The 22,565-nt window shown below is 38.4% G+C and overlaps 1 protein-coding gene across 1 annotated transcript in view; it reads left to right on the top strand.

The window, feature by feature from the left end:
- The first annotated feature begins 19,405 nt into the window (after positions 1–19,405).
- The window catches only part of LOC110442704 (neuronal acetylcholine receptor subunit alpha-10-like), a 238,482-nt gene continuing 235,322 nt past the window's right edge, over positions 19,406–22,565 (top strand). The window contains exon 1 of the mRNA XM_021486427.1: positions 19,406–19,860. The gene's annotated coding sequence lies outside the window, so the exon portion shown is untranslated. The remainder of the gene's footprint in view (positions 19,861–22,565) is intronic.

The following is a 22,565-nucleotide window of genomic DNA, read 5'->3' as shown; positions in this document are numbered from 1 at the left end:
CAGGGAAACATGGGATATTTCTACCACAAGTAAATGGACGGGGCAATTAACAACGAATTGCAAGATAAGAACATTACTACAAAGAGAAAAAGAGAACAACATAAAATAAATGTCGAAATATTGAATATGACAGTTGTATTATCATACACGGAAAACACTTCTTCATTTCGTTTGGAAGTAATACTAGAACACTAGAAAAGTGTTGTGATTAATATCGAATAGGTTGGTACGATTGATGATACAGTTTAGGACTTCCGTAGATATCAAGTCGAACGCTCTTAGATTAACAAACAGGTGAAAAACGTAATTTCAAACATTCTACCGTGGTGTCCAAAAGCAAAATGAAACCTTTCAACGGTCTTGATTGGTGTATTTAGAATGATGGAATTCCATAAGTACATCAGTAGGTTGAACAGGGGCAAGGCGACAAGTTGAAAAGATGGAAGAGTGCTTCCTTATAATGATAGGGAATAACGAATGGTACTAATAAACATAATATTCATTAAAACAGGTCTAATCTTTTAATCCAAATTATCTGAGTGGTTAAATATTCAATTAAGGACTTTTGCCCTTTCCTTGTCGTCTTGCCCAAACATCCCTTAACCCTATATTCTTGGAATTTTGTAGCTATCTGTTCATATACAGAAATGTGTTATCTAACCGCGGACAATGACTGAAAAAAACACCTGAATACAAATGTATAACTGGCATTGCCAAGCATTGAAATGAAACGCTAGGCAATAATGTTCATCTCGACAAACACAATCATTCTGTACCTAAAATTAAACAGCTATTGTTGTGTGTTACTTCTTCCTACACTTGAAAATAAAAAGGTGTTTAATAATTATGATCTTAAAAATAATATGATCGCAACAACCAAGACATGAAAACCTTGTAAGGTACATGTAACCATAATATTTGGTTGTGCAGCCGGAAACTAGACCTTCACTTTCACGACCTCTAAACTAGTCGGACTGTTTTCATGCTTCCATTTTACACTGTTACCTAGACGGTTTCAGTTACCTTACACCAAACAGAGAATATGTGCCAACATAATCGAACTCGAATTCCATAAAATGAGGGCAAAATATGAGCAGGTGAAGGCTTAACAAGGAAACATTAAAAAGTAAACACAAGGAGAGAAAAAAGACCTGTTGTTGTAACAGGGTAAGCGTCCTCTGCGTTTAAAGCAATACCTGCCATGTATTTCTATGTCAAATCAAAGTAATGAAACGTCATTAAAGTCTAACCAGGTCGTGACAATAAAATAGCAGGGCACTCTATTGAGCTGATATACATAATAGCAAAAATCATCCTTGATATTTAAGTAGCAAATAGAATATTTCCAACTCATAATTGCGCCCATAAAACTTGTTCATAGTCTTCATAAAGCTGAATCTCCTGATGTCCTGTGTTATAATTTTGTCCCACAGCATTTCTTATCTATATCTTTATATTTCGGCTTAACTAATCAGTTTTGGGTTTCAATAATGGTTTTTCTAACGCTTCATTATTCTTTCTGATGTTACGGTCTGGTGTAAACCTTTGTCACATATACCGCACCTGTACATGGATGGTATAGTAGTCTGGTCACACATTTCGCAAGGGAAAATATTTTGTTTCAGCGCAGGCATGCACACATAGTGAGATGTTATCCAGGTGGCATATGACTAGTAGTTACTGCATGATAAAGCAGCTCTTGCGAATTCCTCAAAATTGTATTAATTAATGTATATGATAATTGTATTAATTGTATATACATGTATATGTACTGTAAAGCGCTTTAGGGTGGCTTTTGTTAGCTAGATAAGGCGTTATATCAAATGTTGTATATCATCATTATTATTTGTCCCGAAGATTCCCGTGGCCTCAGTGATGTGTTGGTTAGCTAAGTATAAGATTGATATTTATTTGAGTTTTCGATAGTTGACTTTGTCAAATATCCTTTCAACACATCCAGAGCATGCATGTTATTCGTCTTCCTTCTCATAACCAACTTAAATATAGATACAGATATATATAAAGATATCAAGAATAAATATGTCTATAACTGGTAATGGAGCAGAATTTTGTCAGATTCCGCTGGATTCCATAATTGCTTTGATATTTGAAATTTACTTCACTTCGTACAACAGCATCATTATGCTCCACATATGTACCAGTTCAGAAATGACAGGGAAACCATATTAAAACCACAGAAAAGGGAAACAGTGTGCTATCGATTCGATTAATGACGAATCCACTCAAAGACTCATCAAAGCATGTGTACAAATTGCAATAAAGTTTTCAAGTTCAGGGTTTTACTCTCTATAGCGTTCCCCGTTCGGAAACATGATAACAAATCAAAGAAACATCCACAATACACACTAGGTGTATTTGCGGTGTCTTTGAATTGCTCTGTCAACACTAGACCGAAAATTGACAAATTGCACTTCGTTTGACAAAGGATATAGTCTATCTACCTCCTGTACTTTAAGTGTTCGGCTGTTGTCCCATCACGAGTACGGGTATATCTGACCAGTCGTATATCAGCCATGATATTCAGTGATAAAATAATAAGCATTTTATAGCGGGACGGAGAAATCACATCGTTGACATACAGGAGTACATCTTATGTTAACGTCGATATGATAAGTCAACAACAGAAGCGCAGATACATTTATAATAAAAGGGAAGACACTGTCATCAACAAGAAGGCTATCTAACTATACTGACGTTATTCTTATGTTGGAACGAAAGTAATTTCAATGAACGCTGAACGTAATTGACGTTGTGACAGACATCCGTATAACGTTTGACAGTATATTATTAACAATTAGATGTACTATAGAAATCAACACTAACTCCGTCACATATGTATCCACTTCAAAACGGCTGGCAACCATAAACTGACTTATACGGTAAGAAACGGGTGTCGTGGGCATAATAAAAAGGACTGATCACAGGAATAACGGTGTCTAATTAAGTTACATATATGTCTCTAGGTATTACTTCAATGTCTATGTGTTCGTCCTTGCCTGTTGTTAGCCAGCAGTGATACATAGGTAATTTATTTAATCACCATTTAAAAGAAGTAATTAATCTAATTATCATCTGGAAGTCGTGGTGAAGAGTGTTGTCGTAACATTTATCAAGGTCAGGAGTTCGCAATCTGTAACACCTTTTTTATTTTATTTTGTTAAGCTTTGCGAAACGAATGCGACTGGTCGATTTTAACTGATAGTTCATTGTATAAATAACCTAGGATAAATCCCAGGTAATAGAAATACGAAGTAATAAAACACTTAGTTAAAATAAAGTTTTCGTTATAGAAATATAATAAAGTAAATACTGTACCGCTCCACATGTCCATTTTGTTCATTTGGGACGCCTCAGTGGTATCCAAAGTAGAAAGTGTTCCGAAATAACAGAACAAGTAAAACTAAAGGGGAAGTGGTAAATAGAAAACTCCGTATGACGTTACCAGGTTACTAATTTTGGCTTCAGTAGATAGTGTTTTCTTTAAAAAGGGTTAAGAAAATAAAAATAAATAGTTCTCAAAGCAGGAGGCCAACAATGAAAACCTTTGGTACATTTTATGGCCATTTAGTCGATTTGCGATTGGCAAATGGTACTTAAAATCAAAAGAAGGCACATACAATTCTATGACCCCTTATGATGTTACAAATGTACAACTTTTGTAAGGGCACTAAACGAAAAATAATGAAATCAAAATGTACCAGTGCGAAATATTCCAATCTGATTTTTACACCCCTTCAAAAGAACTTTTAATTGTAGCTGATAATTTCCAAAGATGAGCACGTGGTCACAATTATATGATCACGCGGTCACTGGACTACATAGCCACGTGATCTCTAGACTATATGCTTAGATGGTGAGTGAATTGTGTTCAGGTTATTATAAATTATTAGATAGTTTATACAAAGCAACGTTCCTTCAAAATAAATCATTACCACTGTGTACATAATCACACGGCAATTATCGGCAAGTATGACGACGAGACTAAACTAACAAAACACCAAAATGAGACAGCCAACATACGGGCTTTCATTATGGCGTGTCCGGGCCCTCGTCAGTGCTATTTCCAACAAGTTGTAGATTGTTTTGACATTTTAGAGAAGTGCGTCCTACCTCAGTACAAGTACAGCCGACCTGTTAGAGAGACCACTCGCTATTAAGAGACTAACATTTTCTCATTCCCACGAACCAGTTCAACTATATACACGGTATTATATTCTATAAAGAGACCAATTTTGCTGAGAGATCACTTTTAAACCTTCCCTTGGGTATTATTTGTATACGTTTTTGACTGTAGTAGTATATGTCCGGCTATCGGGCACTTACATGGTATAGTTGATGTGGAGCCTGAAAGGAACCATTGTAGGTTTAATACATTTTGAGAACACTAAAAATGCTACTAACCAAATCAGTCACGTAGTGTGTCTAACCTAGCTACTGCTCAACAACAACGATGACGTTATAAATAGTATTTAAACGAAGTGAAAGTAAAATTTGTACTTAATTCAGCGACATAGATGTGTCCAATGTTTTATTTGTATTCCCAAATCAATGATATTGTACCGCTGCAGTACATGAATGACCAAAAGCTATAGATCTGTATGAGAGTGCGTCAGACGGACATATCAGCCAAGCAGACTACAGCCAGACCAGTACTTCAGAAACCCAGTCAACGGATGTGTAATTGTAATGATGATATATAGGCTTTGTGTAAACAAACCAAAGCACTGTGGTCAACGTAATGGTCCCTGTGGACCCGTCACGTCACCGAAATGGTCCCCGTGGACCCGTCACTATACAGTAGTGGTCTCCGTTGGTCCGTCACCATACTGAAGTGGGCCCTGTTGTCGACACCCTCGACTGGCTTAATGTCGAAAACGTAAAACAGTGCTGTACAATAAATAATGACAATTAAACTGAATTTAATATAATAATTACATCGCCAATGATCCGTCTGAACGAAAATACAACGGCATTCATTGGTCCATGACTACCATACCATTCCTTCATATAGAGGGTATAAGCAGGTGAATTTTGGACGCCATTAAGATTTTGACGCTTTATTGCATATATATGAAGTAATTTTGGTTTAGTGTATATGCATTTTGTATGTACTTTTTCGGTTGTATAGTCATATCACTGGTAATTTAGCAACGGGAGTCAATACTCTTTAATTCAGTTCCATAATACTGATGCGTTATCAGATGTGTATGATGCACAAGCCACGCGTATAGTTGGCGTGTTGCTATTATTGCGTTGATAACAAGAAAATGAATGAACTTAATACTCATAGACCAAACGAGAGTTCAGACACGACCGTCAGGGGATTAGAACACGACGGCACATAACTGACTTCATGATGACGAGAAAGTTAAAGCACGACGGCGAAATAAGTATATAACACCGAGGGAGTCAGAACAGGGCGGAGAAATACGTATACATCTGTACGACACAAAGTGAGTAAGAACGGACGGAAAAATAAGTATACAACTCCGAGGGAATTTGAACACGGCGGAGATATAATATACAACTCCGAGGGAGTAAGAACAGGACAGAGAAATAAGTATACATCTGTACGACACTGAGGAGTTTAAAAGAAGACAAATCAATAAGTAAGCAAATCCGAGGGAGTAAGAACAGGACAGAGAAATAAATATACAACTCTGATGGAGTTAGAACACGGCGGAGAAATAAGTTTACAACTCCGAGAGAATAAGAACAGGACGGCGAAATAAGTAAACAACTCTGAGGGAGTTAGAACAGGACGGAGAAATAATTTTACAACTCCGAGGGAGTAAGAACACGGCGGAGATATAAGTATGCAACTCCGAGGAAGTAAGGACAGAACGAAGAAATAAGTATACAACTCCCAGGGAGTTAGAACAGGACAGATAAATAAGTATACAACTCTGAGGGAGTTAGAACAGGACGGATAAAGAAGTATACAACTCCGAGTGAAATAGAACAGGACGGAGAAATAAATATACAACTCCGAGGGAATTAGAACAGGACGGAGAAATAAGTATACAACTCCGAGGGAGATAGAACACGACGAAGAAGTAAGTATACAACTCCGAGGGAGTTAGAACAGGACAGATAAATAAGTATACAACTCTGAGGGAGTTAGAACAGGACGGATAAAGAAGTATACAACTCCGAGTGAAATAGAACAGGACGGAGAAATAAATATACAACTCCGAGGGAATTAGAACAGGACGGAGAAATAAGTATACAACTCCGAGGGAGATAAAACACGACGAAGAAGTAAGTATACAACTCCGTGGGAATTAGAACAGGACGGAGAAAGAAGTATACAACTCCGAGGGAAATAGAACATGACGGATAAATAAGTCTACAACTCCAAGGGAGTAAGAACAGGACATAGAAATAAGTATACAACTCTAAGGGAGTTAGAACAGGACGGAGAAATATTTTTACAACTCCGAGGTAGTAAGAACACGGCGGAGATATAAGTATGCAACTCCGAGGAAGTAAGAACAGAACGAAGAAATAAGTATACAACTCCGAGGGAGATAAACAGAACGGATAAATAAGTATACAACTCCGAGTGAGTTAGAACAGACCGGACTGAGAAATAAGTATACAACTCCGAGGTAGTTAGAACAGGATGTAAAAATAAGTTAACAACTCCGAGAGAGTAAGAACACGGCGGAGATATAAGTATACATTTCCGAGGGAGTAAAAACAGAACGGAATAATAAGTATACAACTCAGAGGGAGTTAAAACACCACGGCGAAATAAGTATACAACTCCGAGAGAATTAGAACAGGACGGATAAAGAAATATACAACTCCATGGGGAATTAAAACAGGACGGAGAAATTAGTATACAACTCCGAGGGAATAAGAACAGGACGGAGAACTAGTATACAACTCCGATTGAATTAAAACAGGACGGAGAAATAAGTATACAACTCCGATTGAATTAAAACACGACGAAGAAGTAAGTATACAACTCCGTGGGAATTAGAACAGGACGGAGAAAGAAGTATACAACTCCGATGGAAATAGAACATGACGGAGAAATAAGTATACAACATTGATTGATATAAAACAGGACGGAGAAATAAGTATACAACTCCGAGGGAATTAGAACATGACGGAGAAATAAGTCTACAACTCCGAGGGAGTAAGAACAGGACATAGAAATAAGTATACAACTCTGAGGGAGTTACAACAGGACGGAGAAATAATTTTACAACTCCGAGGTAGTAAGAACACGGCGGAGATATAAGTATGCAACTCCGAGGAAGTAAGAACAGAACGAAGAAATAAGTATACAACTCCGAGGGAGATAAACAGAACGGATAAATAAGTATACAACTCCGAGTGAGTTAGAACAGATCGGACTGAGAAATAAGTATACAACTCCGAGGTAGTTAGAACAGGATGTAAAAATAAGTTAACAACTCCGAGGGAGTAAGAACACGGCGGAGATATAAGTATACATTTCCGAGGGAGTAAAAACAGAACGGAATAAGTAGTATACAACTCAGAGGGAGTTAAAACACCACGGCGAAATAAGTATACAACTCCGAGGGTTTTAGAACAGAACGGATAAAGAAATATACAACTCCAAGGGGAATTAAAACAGGACGGAGAAATTAGTATACAACTCCGAGGGAATAAGAACAGGACGGAGAACTAGTATACAACTCCGATTGAATTAAAACAGGACGGAGAAGTAAGTATACAACTCCGAGGGAATTAGAACAGGACGGATAAAGAAGTATACAACTACAAGGGAATTAGAACAGGACGGAGAAATAAGTATACAACTTCGAGGGAATTAGAACGGAACGGAAAAAGAAGTATACAATTCTGAGGGAATTAGTACAGGACGGTGAAATAAGTATACATACGTACGACACAAAGTGAGTTAGAACTGGACGGAAAAATACGTATACAACTCCGAGGGAGTTTGAAAACGGCGGAGAAATGATATACAACTCCGAGGGAGTAAGAACAGGTCATAGAAATAAGTATACAACTCTGAGAGAGTTAGAACAGGACAGACGGAGAAATAAGAATACATCTGTACGACACTGAGGAGTTTAAAAGAAGACGAAACAATAAGTAAGCAAATCCGAGGGAGTAAGAACAGGAGAGAGATATAAATATACAACATTGAAGGAGTTAGAACACGACGGAGAACTAAGTTTACAACTCCATGGAATAAGAACAGGACGGCGAAATAAGTAAACAACTCCGAGGGAATTTAAACACGACGGAGAATGAAGTATAGAACTCCGAGAGAGTAGGAACAGGACAGAGAAATAAATATACAACTCTGATGGAGTGAGAACACGGCGGAGTAATAAGTTTACAACTCCGAGAGAATAAGAACAGGACGGCGAAATAAGTAAACTACTCTGAGGGAGTTAGAACAGGACGGAGAAATAATTTTACAACTCCGAGGTAGTAAGAACACGGCGGAGATATAAGTATTCAACTCCGAGGGAGTTAAACAGAACGGATAAATAAGTATAAAACTCCGAGTGAGTTAAAACAGATCTGACGGAGAAATAAGTATACAACTCCGAGTTAGTTAATGCAGGATGTAAAAATAAGTTTACAACTCCGAGGGAGTAAGAACACGGCGGAGATATAAGTATACAACTCCGAGGGAGTAAAAACAGAACGGAATAATAAGTATACAACTCCGAGGGAGTTAAAACACCACGGCGAAATAAGTATACAACTCCGAAGGAATTAGAACAGGACGGATAAAAAAATATACAACTCCAAGGGGAATTAAAACAGGACGGAGAAATTAGTATACAACTCGGAGGGAATAAGAACAGGACGGAGAAATAGTATACAATTCCGATTGAATTAAAACAGGACGGAGAAATAAGTATACAACTCCGAGGGAATTAGAACAGGACGGATAAAGAAGTATAAAACTCAGAGGGAATTAGAACAGGACGGAAAAATAAGTATACAACTCCGAGGCTGTTAGAACACGACGAAGAAATAAGTATACAACTCCGTGGGAAATAGAACATGACGGAGAAATAAGTATACAACTCCGAGGGAATTAGACCACGACGGAGAAATAAGTATACAACTCCGAGGGAATTAGCACAGGACGGAGAAATAAGTATACAACTCCGAGGGAATTAGACCACGACGGAGAAATAAGTATACAACTCCGAGGCTGTTAGAACACGACGAAGAAATAAGTATAAAACTCCGAGGGAGTTTGAAAACGACGGAGAAATGATATACAAGTCCGAGGGAGAAAGAACAGGACATAGAAATAAGTATACAACTCTGAGAGAGTTAGAACAGGACGGACGGAGAAATAAGAATACATCTGTACGACACTGAGGTGGTTAAAAGAAGACGGAAAAATAATTATACAACTCCGAGGGAATTAGAAAAAGACGGAGAAATAAGTATAAAACTCCGGGGGAATTAGCACAGGATGGAGAAATAAGTATACAACTCCGAGTGAATTAGAACAGAACGAATAAAGAAGTATACAATTCTGAGGGAATTAGTACAGGACAGAGAAATAAGTTTACATCTATACGACACAAAGTGAGTTAGAACTGGACGGAAAAATACGAATACAACTCCGAGGGAGTTTGAAAACGGCGGAGAAATGATATACAACTCCGAGGGAGTAAGAACAGGACAGAGATATAAGTATACAACTCTGAGAGAGTTAGAACAGGACGAACGGAGAAATAAGTTTACAACTTCATGGAATAAGAACAGGACGGCCAAATAAGTAAACAACTCCGAGGGAATTTGAACACGACGGAGAATGAAGTATCCAACTTCGAGAGAGTAGGAACAGGACAGAGAAATAAATATACAACTCTGATAGAGTTAGAACACGGCGGAGTAATAAGTTTACAACTCCGAGAGAATTAGAACAGGACGGATAAAGAAATATACAACTCCAAGGGGAATTAAAACAGGACGGAGAAATTAGTATACAACTCCGAGGTAGTAAGAACACGGCGGAGATATAAGTATTCAACTCCGAGGGAGTTAAACAGAACGGATAAATAAGTATAAAACTCCGAGTGAGTTAGAACAGATCTGACGGAGAAATAAGTATACAACTCCGAGGTAGTTAATACAGGATGTAAAAATTAGTTTACAACTCCGAGGGAGTAAGAACACGGCGGAGATATAAGTATACAACTCCGAGGGAGTAAAAACAGAACGGAATAATAAGTATACAACTCCGAGGGAGTTAAAACACCACGGCGAAATAAGTATACAACTCCGAGGGAATTAGAACAGGACGGATAAAGAAATATACAACTACAAGGGGAATTAAAACAGGACGGAGAAATAAGTATACAACTCCGAGTAAATTAGAACAGGACGGAAAAAGAAGTATACAATTCTGAGGGAATTAGTAGAGGACGGAGAAATAAGTTTACATCTGTACGACATAAAGTGAGTTAGAACAGGACGGAAACATACGCATACAACTCGGAGGGAGGTTCAAAACGGCGGAGAAATGATATACAACTCCGAGGGAGTAAGAACAGGACATAGAAATAAGTATACAACTCTGAGAGAGTAAGAACAGGACGGACGGAGAAATAAGAATACATCTGTACGACACTGAGGAGTTTAAAAAAAGACGAAACAATAAGTAAGCAAATCCGAGGGAGTAACAACAGGAGAGAGATATAAATATACAACTCTGAAGGAGTTAGAACACGACGGAGAACTAAGTTTACAACTCCATGGAATAAGAACAGGACGGCGAAATAAGTAAACAACTCCGAGGGAATTTGAACACGACAGAGAATGAAGTATACAACTCCGAGAGAGTAGGAACAGGACAGAGAACTAAATATACAACTCTGCTGGAGTTAGAACACGGCGGAGATATAATTATGCAACTCCGAGGAAGTAAGAACAGAACGAAGAAATAAGTATACAACTCCGAGGGAGTTAGAACAGATCGGACAGAGAAAGAAGTATACAACTCCGAGGTAGTTAGAACAGGACATAAAAATAGGTTTACAACTCCGAGGGAGTAAGAACACGGCGGAGATATAAGTATACAACTCCGAGGGAATTAGCACAGGACGGAGAAATAAGTATACAACTCCGAGGGAATTAGCACAGGACGGAGAAATAAGTATACAACTCCGAGGTAGTTAGAACAGGATGTAAAAATAAGTTAACAACTCCGAGGGAGTAAGAACACGGCGGAGATATAAGTATACAACTCCGAGGGAGTAAAAACAGAACGGAATAATAATGGAGAAATAAGTATACAACTCCGAGGTAGTTAATACAGGATGTAAAAATTAGTTTACAACTCCGAGGGAGTAAGAACTCGGCGGAGATATAAGTATACAACTCCGAGGGAGTAAAAACAGAACGGAATAATAATGGAGAAATAAGTATACAACTCCGAGGGAGTTAGAACTCGACGAAGAAATAAGTATACAACTCCGATGGCATTAGAAAAGGACGGAGAAAGAAGTATACAACTCCGAGGGAAATAGAACATGACGGAGTAATAAGTACATGTATACAACTCCGAGGGAATTGGAACAGGATGGATATAAGTACACAATTCCGAGGGAATTAGCACAGGACGGAGAAATAAGTATACATCTGTACGACACCGATGAGGTTAAAAGAAGACGGAGAAATAAGTATAAAACTCCGGGGGAATTAGCACAGGACGGAGAAATAAGTATACAACTCCGAGGGAGATTGAAAACGGCGGAGAAATGATATACAACTCCGAGGGAGTAAGAACAGGACATAGAAATAAGTATACAACTCTGAGAGAGTAAGAACAGAACGGACGGAGAAATAAGAATACATCTGTACGACACTAAGGAGTTTAAAAAAAGACGAAACAATAAGTAAGCAAATCCGAGGGAGTAACAACAGGAGAGAGATATAAATATACAACTCTGAAGGAGATTGAACACGACGTAGAACGAAGTTTACAACTCCATGAAATAAGAACAGGACGGCGAAATAAGTAAACAACTCCGAGGGAATTTGAACACGACGGAGAATGAAGTATACAACTCTGAGAGAGTAGGAACAGTACAGAGAACTAAATATACAACTCTGATGGAGTTAGAACACGGCGGAGTTATAATTATGCAACTCCGAGGAAGTAAGAACAGAACGAAGAAATAAGTATACAACTCCGAGGGAGTTAGAACAGATCGGACGGAGAAAGAAGTATACAACTCCGAGGTAGTTAGAACAGGACATAAAAATAAGTTTACAACTTCGAGGGAGTAAGAACACGGCGGAGATATAAGTATACAACTCCGAGGGAGTAAAAACAGAACGGAATAATAAGTATACAACTCCGAGGGAGTTAAAACACCACGGCGAAATAAGTATACAACTCCGAAGGAATTAGAACAGGACGGATAAAGAAATATACAACTCCAAGGGGAATTAAAACAGGACGGTGAAATTAGTATACAACTCCGAGGGAATAAGAACAGGACGGAGAAATAGTATACAACTCCGATTGAATTAAAACAGGACGGATAAAGAAGAATACAACTCCGAGGGAAATAGAACAGGACGGAGAAATAAATATACAACTCCGAGGGAGTTAGAACACGACGAAGAAATAAGTATACAATTCGTTGGAATTAGAACAGGACGGAGAAAGAAGTATACAACTCCGATGGAAATAGAACATGACGGAGAAATAAGTATACAACTCCGAGGGAATTGGAACAGGACGGATATAAGTACACAACTCCGAGGGAATTAGCACAGGACGGAGAAATAAGTATACAACTCCGAGGGAGTTAGAACACGAAATAGAACATGACGGAGAAATAAGTATACAACTCCGAGGGAGACTGAAAACGGCGGAGAAATGATATACAACTCCGAGGGAATTAGAACAGGACGGATAAAGAAGTATAAAACTCCGAGGGAAATAGAACAGGACGGAGAAATAAATATAGAACCCCGAGGGAGTTAGAACACGACGAAGAAATAAGTATACAACTCCGATGGAATTAGAACAGGACGGAGAAAGAAGTATACAACTCCGAGGGAAATAGAACAGGACGGAGAAATAAATATAGAACTCCGAGGGAGTTAGAACACGACGAAGAAATAAGTATACAACTCCGATGGAATTAGAACAGGACGGAGAAAGAAGTATACAACTCCGAGGGAATTAGAACATGACGGAGAAATAAGTATACAACTCCGAGGGAATTGGAACAGGACGGTTATAAGTACACAACTCCGAGGGAATTAGCACAGGACGGAGAAATAAGTATACATCTGTACGACACCGATGAGGTTAAAAGAAGAGGGATAAATAAGTATAAAACTCCGGGGGAATTAGCACAGGACGGAGAATTAAGTATACAACTCCGAGTAAATTAGAACAGGACGGAAAAAGAAGTATACAATCCTGAGGGAATTAGTACAGGACGGAGAAATAAGTTTACATCTGTACGACATAAAGTGAGTTAGAACAGGACGGAAACATACGCATACAACTCGGAGGGAGATTCAAAACGGCGGAGAAATGATATACAACTCCGAGGGAATAAGAACAGGACATAGAAATAAGTATACAACTCTTAGAGACTAAGAACAGGACGGACGGAGAAATAAGAATACATCTGTACGACACTGAGGAGTTTTAAAAGTAGACGAAACAATAAGTAAGCGAATCCGAGGGAGTAACAACAGGACAGAGATATAAATATACAACTCTGAAGGAGTTAGAACACGACGGAGAAATAAGTTTACAACTCCATGGAATAAGAACAGGACGGCGAAATAAGTATACAACTCCGAGGAAATTTGAACACGACGGAGAATGAAGTATACAACTCCGAGAGAGTAGGAACAGGACAGAGAAATAAATATACAACTCTGATGGAGTTCGAACACGGCGGAGTAATAAGTTTACAACTCTGAGAGAATAAGAACAGGACGGAGAAATAAGTAAACAACTCTGAGGGAGTTAGAACAGGACGGAGAAATAATTTTACAACTCCGAGGGAGTAAGAACACGGCGGAGATATAAGTATGCAACTCCGAGGAAGTAAAAACAGACATGGAAATAAGTATACAACTCGGAGGGAGTTAGAACAAATCGGACGGAGAAATAAGTATACAACTCCGAGGTAGTTAGAACAGGACGTAAAAATAAGTTTACAACTCCGAGGGAGTAAGAACACGGCGGAGATATAAGTATACAACTCCGAGGGAGTAAAAACAGAACGGAATAATAAGTATACAACTCCGAGAGAGTTAAAACACCACGGCGAAATAAGTATACAACTCCGATCGAATTAGAACAGGACGGATAAAGAAATATACAACTCCAAAGGGAATTAAAACAGGACGGAGAAATTAGTATACAACTCCGATTGAATTAAAACAGGACGGAGAAATAAGTATACAACTCCGAGGTAATTAGAACAGGACGGAGAAAGAAGTATACAACTCCGAGGGAAATAGAACAGGACGGAGAAATAAATATACAACTCCGAGGGAATTAGAACAGGACGGAGAAATAAGTATACAACTCCGAGGGAGTTAGAACACGACGGAGAAATAAGTATACAACACCGAGGGAGTTAGAACACGACGAAGAAATAAGTATACAACTCCGATGGAATTAGAACAGGACGGAGAAAGAAGTATACAACTCCGAGGGAAATAGAACATGACGGAGAAATAAGTATACAACTCCGAGGGAATAAGAACAGGACGGAGAAATAAGTATACAACTCCGAGGGAGTTAGAACACGACGAAGAAATAAGTATACAACTCCGTGGGAATTAGAACAGGACGGAGAAAAATGTTTACATCTGTACGACACCGAGGAGGTTAAAAGAAGACGGAGAAATAAGTATACAACTCCGAGGGAATTAAAACAGGACGGAGAAATGAGTATAAAACTCCAGGGGAATTAGCACAGGACGGAGAAATAAGTATACCACACCGAGGGAATTAGAACAGGACGGAGAAATAAGTATACAACTGCGATGGAATTAGAACAAGACGGAGAAATAAGTATACAACTCCGAGGGAGTTAAAACACGACGAAGAAATAAGTATACGACTCCGATGGAATAAGAACAGGACGGATAAAGAAGTATGCAACTCCGAGGGAGTTAAAACACGACGAAGAAATAAGTATACAACTCCGTGGGAGTTAAAACACGACGAAGAAATAAGTATACAACTCCGAGGGAGTTAAAACACGACGAAGAAATAAGTATACGACTCCGATGGAATAAGAACAGGACGGATAGAGAAGTATACAATTCCGAGGGAATTAGTACAGGACGGAGAAATAAGTATACAACTCCGAGGGAATTAGAACAGGACAGAGAAATAAGTATACAACTCCGAGGGAGTTAAAACACGACGAAGAAATAAGTATACGACTCCGTTGGAATAAGAACAGGACGGAGAAAGAAGTATACAACTCCGAGGGAATTAGAACAGGACGGAGAAATAATCATAGAACTCCGAAGTATATGCAACATATGACAATGACTTGAACAACAGTACTGCCAGTTATATATATATATATATATATATTTAGCTAGTTCTTTATTGGCATCTTTTTTATCTGGTAGAGTATTGGACAGTTTGATAAGTGATAACTATATCAGCATTTTATCAACGTATCAAGGTTTTAATACCCACATCCACTCCGTTGTGATAAATAAGCTGTATCAGCATCTCTTATATATATTATATTGAATGGAGACCTCCTTAACTTATATTTGTGGTATGGCGACCTTGTATCTTTACTTCGTACGGATGCCAATAATATTTTCCTGTTATAATTATGCATTGCCAAAACAAAACCAGAGTACCAATAAACAAGAAGGAATTTGTCAATCACATTTAACAACAATAGTATTAAACCCACCGCCAGCTTCACGGTTTACTATTACAGATACGTAGAGCACAGATGCGATTACAAGCTGAATTTTGTCGTCAGAAGTTAAGATCCATGGGTATAGTCTCTGGCTATTATTATCATCATCATCATTATCATCATCAGCATCACCATCATCATCATCATCATTATCATCATCATCATCATCATCATCAACACAGTGGTGAGGCCAGCGTATCCAGGGAATGCCGTTTTCTGGCCAGGTGCGGCATCCTTCCGGGTGTTTTCTGTGGCATTTATTGGATTGTTTGTCACCGACGCTCTATAGCAGAGTCACGGCAGACATGGTAGTAGTCTCTTAGCGGCAGTAAATCTGGTAACGATGACTTTCATCATAAAATGTCTTTATGTATATGTCAAAGCATGTCTGGTAAAAAACAGTCTGGAAACTATGAAAATAAGAAAGAGGCGAAGCAACAGTGACATTTTACTCCCTCGTCAAAAAAGCTTTTATATGTGTGTTCACATGAGCAAGGTTTATGACCTTTTAAGTTCGATCGTGACTGTAAAGCGAGGCGAGGACTGTCAAATATTGAGATTAAAAAAATCATGGCGTTTGAAAAAAAAATGGATAGCACCTATTTTTCCTACATCCCCATTGGTTGGATTATAATCACGTGGAGGTCGGTGTGATATTAACCCGGTGTTACTATTTTTAGAAACAGCAGCTTACTAAGTCATTTCAATTGTAGGAAAGGGATGTAGGAAATTTATATCTAACACCCCATGAGAAGAAAAAGCGAGAAGTCCAAATGAACATGTTAAACGAGAACGGAGTGATATGGGTAGCCTATTGATCGATCAACTTCTAGGCCATCAATTACGTGGCAGAGGTGTTGGTTAATTACAAAACTTCGTTCGGTTAATTAGAAATGTATGCCCAATGATACGTGATCCTCTATGAGTGTCAGACATGTAAAACCTTAAATAAAAAAAAGGTTTAACTCTGTAAGCGATGAGTTTTACGGACACTCAAACATGATAAAGATTATAAGACTCTTTCATTCCCAGGGGTGTAGGATAGGGAAATTCAACCAGAGTGTTTTTCAAATTTTGTAAAACCCGAATTTAAGGTTTTACCCAATTTGAAAACCCCTCGGATGGAATTTCCCTATCCTACATCCTTGGGCATGAGAGAGTATATTTTTCTCTTACCCTGGACAGGCTTATCCACAATTTTACCCATGTGAGATTTTCTTATCTCACCCTAGGGTTGAAACAAGCTACACGTGTTCTTTGCACGTTCTCAACAATTGTATGACGTCATAGCAACAATACCATGACGTAACGGCAACAATACAATGACGTCACGTCGACATTTCAGCCGCATCACATCAACATTGTCTTGCATTGATGTAACATCTATATAAAATACATAAGAGAGCGAACAGTATAAGAGAAAAATAATAATTCACCCCCTTGGGAGTGAGACAGGGCGATCTCAACCCTCGGGGTAAGATTCTTAAGCTTCCCCCGAAAGAATCTTACCCTTCGGGTTGAGATTACCCTTTCTCTTACCCTGGACAGGTGTATCCGCATTTTTACCGGTGTGAGATTTCCTTGTCTCACCCTAGGGTTCAGACGGGGGGATTCCCCTATTCATAACAATGGCATGACGTCACTTTAACAATAAAATGACGTCTCGTCAACAATCCATCAACGTCACGTCAACCCTGAATTTAGCATGTAACGTTATCATAACAGTGTGTATATGATACACAATGAGAGAACAGGGTAAGAGAAAAAGAATCATTCAAAGCCTCGTGTTTGGCAACTTAAGAATCCTCCCCCTCGGGTTGAGATTCTCCTATCTCACCCCCAAGGGGGTGAAATATTCTATTAATCCTACATCCCTTTCTTACGCTGGACTTATAGAATCTTCCCCTATCTTGAGGGTGTGACCGAGAAATTCCGTAACCCGAGGGGTGATGTTTTTTGTTTGTCTAAGCCGAAGCTCTGCCGAGGTTAGACAACCAAAACAATCCCCCAGGGTTGGAGATTGCTCTGCTACACCCTTAAGGCAGGGGATAAATATTTTTCTCACATCCTATTATTTCAGTCACAACTTCACCGACACCAACACATGTGAGTTATGAATATCGTCATTCATTTTTGATGACGTCACACTTACCGGCGACACATTTAAATGACGTCACAATTGAACACGCGGTAATCGGCACGTGGCTACCTCCCCCTAGGGGGTGACAAGTTGATCTTTCCCGGCTTAAACGGGAGGATGGATGTGAAGTATGGGAGAAAGCTTTATCTTACACACATGGAAATGAAAGAAAAGACAATATTACATGAGTTTAACTATCATAAAATAAGGTTTAGTGTAGATATGTAAACATAGATTTGTAACGATTTGTGATATTGTGGGATAACAAAGTTCCACTGATTACTCAGCCATGTAATATAAATTTGTTTTAGAAAGAAATTCCTCAACTCTTAACCGTTTTATATTTTATTTTTCTTAATAACTATTGTTATCATATTATTTTCCTGAATACACACGCCCACGTATCTGAACAACACGGGCGCGAGGGGTTGGACCCGGGAATGATGCCTTCACACTGACATTCGCCTTTTTTATTGTATTCATTCATTCTGTACTCTTACATAAAATCTAACCTCAGCCCGTGTTTAATTATAAAATCATCTCACCCTAGTTAGACTAGCATGATGAACAAGAGTGACTCGTTGAACAACCTCTATGTACAGAACGAACTGTTTCCGTATCGACTATGATAAAGTCACCCCTGTGTATAAGACAGCTGTATTACATTTATAATATTGGTAATTCCCAGTATGAAGTTTATCATGTTGCTTTGCCTTGTTCTGGAGTATCTCCCGGTTTTTTTTAACTGTGGTAGAATCAGCATGTTAACCTTCTTAACGAGATCTTTCCAGTAAATCTAACCACGTCTACCAATCCTTGTACATCTAGTAGACGTCAACCAATGAACACGTGGTGTAATATAACTAATCATCCAATAACGGCTTCTTAAGGACCCCACTACATTGTACGTTATCCCAGCCTCTGATTCGACAACAATACTGGTGTCGTAAAGCAGCAGGCGCGATTCTAGCGATTCTATCGCGTCTTGTTGCTGAGCGTCTCCGGATGGCTGTGAAATTGGCTAAGAAGCTTAAAAATGAGAAGGAGAATTCAGTGATGACTTTGCCAGAACAAACGCTCCATATATATGTCTTAGGGATAAATTTCATCGTGATTTGAATTATCGGAAAACGATTATAAAATCTACGGATAGAGAAATAAAAAGACAAAACAAATCTGGTAGTTTTCAATTGCATATCGTATAGGATGATTTACCATTATTTCCGTACGTACATGTAGTGCGGTGCCATTTGATACAAATTGATATCGCCCAGCAGCGAGACATTGATTTAGCCCAGTCGCACAGTACGGGAAGCTCCGATCCGGGTAACAGATGCGGCCAAGAGTCGCTTCTGATCCGTCTTACCTTACAAATCGGCGAATCTGTTTCTGTCCTGGTGCACTATTTCTAACAGTTTAATTGCTGTATGATATTCCTCCGCATCACGTTCTGGGTATCATATACAACCCTGAGTCGGCCAGTAAGGCGTATGGATACGGAGGATCAGCCTAATTGTATTTTGGATTATAAATGACTGTTTTTCAATACGCTCTAACATCTGTTTCATGACGTCGTCAGTGAATCCCGAATTTAAATTGCACGTGCGGGATTAGTGTTCGACGCTTAAAACATCGATTCGGAGACTAAAAGAATACGTATATCGGGGAACCGGGTGAAGGGGTATCGGACCTGCGGAATCAAGGTAAAGTCTTACCTGTTCAACTAGCTCCGCGGGCGCAAAAACCAACGGAGGAGACTTAATATTGAGGAAACACGTAAGTAAACACATCTTTATTTCTCCTACCTATTGTCTGATTTGTTTCATTTAACATATGGTCGCGTAGTAAATGTTAGTACAACGAACGTAACAAGAGAGTGAACGATTTATATCAAAATATTGTTCGGCGTAACTTTGACGAATCGCAAACATACAATTAAGATTTTATCACTGTTAAAATTATGATAATAATTTTGACTTTAAACCAAGCCGCAGGTCTGCACAATCTCAAATGTACATTGTGGCCACGTTATCATTATAAAAGCTGAAAACAATCTCATTCTCTAAGGATTCTTCTATAACATATCATCACATCACAGTTCTAACACGTCAACTACTCTGATAACAATTCTTACAGACGCTATTTTGATCAGGTACTTTATGACCTCAGAAAAGGTTAAGCTAATTGATATAATTATATGCATGCTACTCTTTTTCATAGTAGAGTTACGATTCTATCTATAAGGGCAATACTTAAAGACACTATGCATGGTGGTATAGATCGGAACCAAACGAAATCAAACATATGTGCTGGCAACTAAATGATATATCAGATGAAGTTTAAATACTTAAGTATCACATGGGAATGTTACCGCCCTTGTAGCCGGAATGAAATAACTTTTTAACTATGTGCCTTAACGAAGACTGCGGCTATCCTTTGGTGTTCTGCTGTACAGGTGGAGGGTTGTACGTTTGTCGGAACTTAATAGAATATCGACATGTAGGCATGGTACATCTAAACGCCGGTAACGGTCTGGAGATGTAACTAGTTTACATTATGTGATCCTTTAGATCGGTATCGACGGAGGATGTTTGAAAAAACCTTCAAAGCACAATATAACAGATGAAACTTGAAGATACTCGTCAAAACAGCGTCAAGTCAACATGTTGCCTCGTCCCAATTAGGGAACAACGATGTTGCAAAGTTAGTTATAGTCTAGCTTGTCATAGTGCCGTCAGTGTGTTGATTACATTTGTGACTTAAAACAGTTATGATGTGATGTCACTGTATACACCAGACGAGTTTTACATTTGTGTAAGAGAGTTCTAAAGTGACGTCAATTTATTTATTTACTTTTAGCCTTAATACAGTTATAAGGTCGCGTTTTTATTCCAGTCGAGTCCTTCGAGTGTTATAAAATGACGTCCATTTATTTATTACATTTGAGCCATATAACACAGCCAAGTCATGAGATAGTTTTGAAGTGACGTCAAATTATTTTATTTCTTTGAGCCTTTAAACAGTTATAAGATAGTGCTTTTTCCCTGTTGAGTCTTAAGAGAGTTCAAAAGTGATATTAATTTATGTAATTTATTTGAGCCTAAATCATTCCTAAGGTGGCGTTTTCCCTGTTGAGTCCTTAGACATCTCTTAAGTGACGTCAATTTATTTATTTCATTCAACCTTACTCAGTTACAAGGTGCTGCGTTAACACAGCCGAGTCTTTAGACAGTGATAAAGTGACGTCATTTTTTAAAAAAAATTATTTGAGCCTTAAAACAGTCTTAGGGTGACATGTTTATTCCAGTCGATCCTTTCGACAATTCTTCAGTGACGTCAATTTTTGTATTTTTAGCTTAAAACATGTATAAAGTAGCGTTTTTTTCCTGTTGAGTCTTTAGAGAGTTCTAAAGTGAATTTGTTTCATTTCTATGAGCCTTAAAACAGTCATAGGATGACCTGTTTAATAAAGTCAAGACTTTAGAGATCTCTGAAGTGACGTCAATTTCTTTATTTCATTTAACCCTACTCAGTTACAAGGTGCTGTGTTAACACAGCCGAGTCTTTAGACAGTGATAAAGTGACGTATTTTTTTTTATCTTTGAGCCTTAAAAAGTTACAATGTGGCGTGTTTATTCTGGTAGAGTCTTTAGAGATTTCAAAAGTGACGTGAATATTTTTTTTCATTTGAGCCTTAAATCATTTACAAGGCGGCGTGAGAACACAGACAAGTCTTTAAACAGTTCTAATGTGACGTCAGTTTCTTTATTTTATTCGAGTTTTGAAAAGTTATAAGTTGACGTGTTTATCCAGTTGAGTCTTTAGAGATTTTTTAAGTGACGTGAATCTATTTTATTTCTTTGAGCCTTAGAACAGTCCTAGGGTGACCTGCTTCTTCAGCGACGTCAATTTATGTAATTTATTTGAGCCTAAACAAAAATTTCGGTTGAGCCTTTAGAGAGTTTTGAAGTGAATTTATTTTATTTTTATGGGCCTTAAACCAGTTATAAAATGACCTGTTTTATAAAGTCAAGACTTTAGATAGTTCCTAAGTGACGACAATTTATTTGTTACATTCGAGCTTTAAAGAGTTATACGTGACTTGTTTCTCCAGTCGAGTCTTTCGAGAGATCTAAAGCGACGTCAATTTAAGGTGACGTGGTTATCACAGTCGAGTAAATCGGGAGTTCTTTACCTTTAAACATGTATACAGTTACAAAATGACACAAGAGTGAATACAAATCTGGTCTGAAGGCAATAATGATAGTAACGCCGAGAGTACACCGGCTATCGTCAGTGAAACGAAACCCGCATGGTTGGAGTCATGTAGGCGATAAACCAGTCAACTAACCAACTAACTAGCAACAATGCTGTAACGTGTTTAAGCGCTGTCTTTATATAGTTATAATGTGACCTCGGCCTATTTTGTCTCTAGTTAATTAAGTATCGCCATGACGGAGCCCTATGTTATTTTTTATTTA

The sequence above is a fragment of the Mizuhopecten yessoensis genome, unplaced genomic scaffold (genome assembly GCF_002113885.1).
Source record: "Mizuhopecten yessoensis strain PY_sf001 unplaced genomic scaffold, ASM211388v2 scaffold716291, whole genome shotgun sequence".
Classification (NCBI taxonomy): domain Eukaryota; kingdom Metazoa; phylum Mollusca; class Bivalvia; order Pectinida; family Pectinidae; genus Mizuhopecten; species Mizuhopecten yessoensis.
This window is presented reverse-complemented; position numbering and strand designations above follow the sequence as displayed.